Source organism: Gavialis gangeticus, unplaced genomic scaffold, assembly GCF_001723915.1.
Source record: "Gavialis gangeticus isolate Ggan-Ray unplaced genomic scaffold, GavGan_comp1, whole genome shotgun sequence".
NCBI classification, from domain to species: domain Eukaryota; kingdom Metazoa; phylum Chordata; order Crocodylia; family Gavialidae; genus Gavialis; species Gavialis gangeticus.
The window spans coordinates 5,302,436-5,305,957 of NW_017729001.1; positions in this window are offsets into that span (position 1 = coordinate 5,302,436).

The following is a 3,522-nucleotide window of genomic DNA, read 5'->3' on the forward strand; positions in this document are numbered from 1 at the left end:
GGGGGACAGATCAGGGCTCCCATGGTCAGGGAGGGAGTGGGGCTGGGGCTGGCTCAGGTACTGCCCAGCTGGGGTGGGGCAAGGCGTGGGACGGAGCCATGGCTCATCCAGGGCGTGTGGGGGTGGAGGGGCAGCTCTCACTGCTGCGCGCACCCCAGGAGGGCATGGGCGGGGGGGCATCGGCCATTTATCACCCAAATTATCAGATATATCAGGCCAATTTCCAACGTAGACAATTTTCTTAATATTGGTGCCGATCCGATATTGCACCTCTAGTGAACATTTTTTCTGCTTTTCAATCCTAGTAGAAACTCAAGTTTGAGGTATTTTGTCCAGAGTTGGAGACTATGCCAGAGAGTCATTGTGCAGAGGCTCTTAACCCCAAGTAGAGATTTTTCCTCTAAAATATCACAGTAAATTGTTAGAATTTAGTGTATTGTGTTCATCATGTAATTTATTTGAACCAAATTGCCATCGGTTTTGGAAAAAATATTGCTTCTTTCTACTTCGGGATCCAACTTCTTTAATTTTCCATTGCAGTGATATATTTTAAACTGTTTCTGACATCTTAGATAACAGTAGCGGTCTCAGTAATACTTTTAGTTTATTTCCCAGTTGACCCTCCTATAGCTTCAATCTTATTGTTTGAGATTTACATTTCAGTTTTTGCTTTGAAATTGAAGTTTCAAGAGGAATGAGAAGGATAGTATTAATTTTTAGCTACTACATGCAGATAATCAAGATAAATGGATTAATCAAATGGGTTTTGAGGCTTGGCATTGTTCCATACTGAAAAAACTAACTAGAGAATGGGAAGCATGAAGAAAGCTATAACATTCCCATTTTTGAGAGAGTTCCACAGAAAGCTAAATCGGTCACTACTACTGTTTCCAGAAAGGCAGTAACTAAACCTAATATCCAATAACTGTTTAGAGACCTCTCACCAAGCAAACTTTTGGATTTTTATACTTCAAATGTGTTTATCCTAAGGGAAATCGCACATTTAACAAGTTTTCGTTATAGTCACTTTTGTGTTGGAATACGAAGTGAATTAGAAATGGAAAATGAATTAAGCAGCTGGGCTTGGAGATTAAAGTGAGTGCGGCTGAGTGCCCCTTGTTTGTTCTGTTGCTCAGTTTTTCCTATGTCCAGTTACTGCCCCAAATGGAATTGTTTTCTAAACTTGGAAACTGTACAAGAGAGGACATCACTACCAGAAGAACTACAACAGTCACTTTGAAAGATTCTTGCCTTCCCTTCCCTTCCTCTCTACCTACACGTATTTAAATTTTTCTATGACATAGCTGTTTAACTTGCAGCTGTGAAGGTTAAGTTGTGGCCTGAGAGTTTCTTTTCGTGGGATACTCCCCCCATCATTCTGGCTGCTGGTGCTGCAGTCGGGGTCTCGGGACTTCCACTTCCTCCCCCAGCTTCCACTTCCTGTCCAAGTCCCTGGGGGCAGGGCAGGGCAGGGTGTGGCAGCATGCAGTACGTAGGGATGCATGACAGTGTGGGGGTGGGGGCATGGGAATCTAGGGGGACTGAGGTGTGGGGGAGCTCACAGACCATGTGGCACGTGGGCGCGAGTCACTGAGAAGTTGGACAACCATATTTTATAGCATAGACGCTTCAATTGTTCAGGTGCAAAAGCAATGAAGGCCAGCATACTCAAGGTTTTTCACCTGTTCCTAAAGTTTTTAACTCGGTCAAAGACCATGCTAGCTCCTCAAAGCCAGCAGGTGACTTGCTGTATGCAATATGTAGCTTCCTGATGTTTTGAGGTATAGGAAGAATAGAGCTATTATAGGGTAAGTCGCAAAAAAGTTCATGAAGGAAGGAAAGAGAGAGAGAGAGAGAAAAATAGAAAAGATAGCAAGGTAAGAACGCACGGTAAGAGGAAAAGAAAAACTCAAAGGAGAGAACGTGAGATGTGCGCCACTTCATAGTGCAAGAAGGGAAGGTTCCTTTTCACCACGCTGCCAACGTATGTAGAAGGACTGTTGCACTGAACCAGCAATAACATAGCCTTCTTTGTAAACCCATGTTTACATAATATGAAGGTTGTGACACAACACAGCTTCAAAGCAGAAATATAATACTTGAGCAAGCAGAAAACTTGCTTAAATGTGCTAGTCAAAGAAAGAAAACAACACATCTTCCCCTCAACCTCCTTATGATGAAGGATAGAAAAGGGTTCAATTTGGATCTTTTTCTTTCCAAATATCCCCCTTTCCCTGGTCATTTACTATTTAAATATTATGAGTGCCACATTTTATTTTTCATGTTTTTGCTAGAGGCCTCAGGTTCAGAGAACGGGATAAGGAACTTCTTGTGTTCTTCATTTAAAAGTAGAGGTATAACATTTTTTAATCTTACTCTTTAATCTTATGTTCTTAACCAGGAGATGCTTTCTTCCAATGGTTTGTCCTTATTTCACTTAAATAGATTTTTTTTAACTTCTCTCTCTCTCTCATTTTCGAACTAAAAATCCCATATGCTTTCATTGGTTATATTTCATTGTTGTGATTTGTGTAAGCCTTATCATCCTACTATTAGTTCAGCTCTCTACAGAGCAGTTCTTCCTAAACTTTTCATCGGTATGGCCCCATTTCCTCAGCATGACTCCATTTTGTCAGGATGGTCCCTCACTCCCAACTCACAGCCCTGCACTCCTGTGACCCCATCCACTGTTGTTGTGATCCCATTTGGGGTCGTGACCCACAGTTTGGGAGCTGCAGCTATAGAGGCTACCTAAAAATTAGGGAAAACAAGATCCAGAGGTCTAAGGGTTTAATTTTACTTTGCCTTCTTGACATCCAGAACTAGATCCTATTTCAGTTTATGCACCTAAATTGCAGATACCCAGACGTGTTAGTTTTTGCACTAGTGCTCATTTTGTGACTTAGTTTCTCCTTCTAGGGCAGGGGTTGTCAACCAGTCAGGGGTATGCATACCCCTGGGGTACTTGGGAAGGAGCTAGGGGGTATGCGCAGGCGGATGAGGACAGAGAGCTTCCCCTTCCAGGAGCAGGGCCAGTGGGAGTGTGGGGTGAGGGCAGCAGCACCCCTTTGTGAGCTACACAGGAATGATCCTTTTGGAGCTGAATTGCCCCAGTCCCTCTTCTTTTCTCTAGTTGGGGGTAGGCAGGGCACAGGCAGTCAGCAGCACCTGCCATGTTCTCCAGCTAGGGGTTAACAGAGCAGCCATAGGTTTTTGCTCCTTCGGAATTATCAGGGAATATTGTTCTTTATTCCACGTTGCAAAAAGAAGGCACATGTCTTATTGGGGGTGTGCAGTATGCAAGAAAATATGATAATACACTCCTGCTTTAAAGACTTATTCTAGATCAGTTGACAGCAGCATGCATTATCACAACAGTGAGGACCAGATTATCAAGTGAAGTCCAGTCCCTTAGTGTTGCTTGGGTAGGTACAGAAAAGGTCCAGATTCTGTCTGCAGATGACTAGTAGGGAATGTCTTAGTGGTTGAAAACTGAGACAGCTAACTCTTGTGCCATCCACC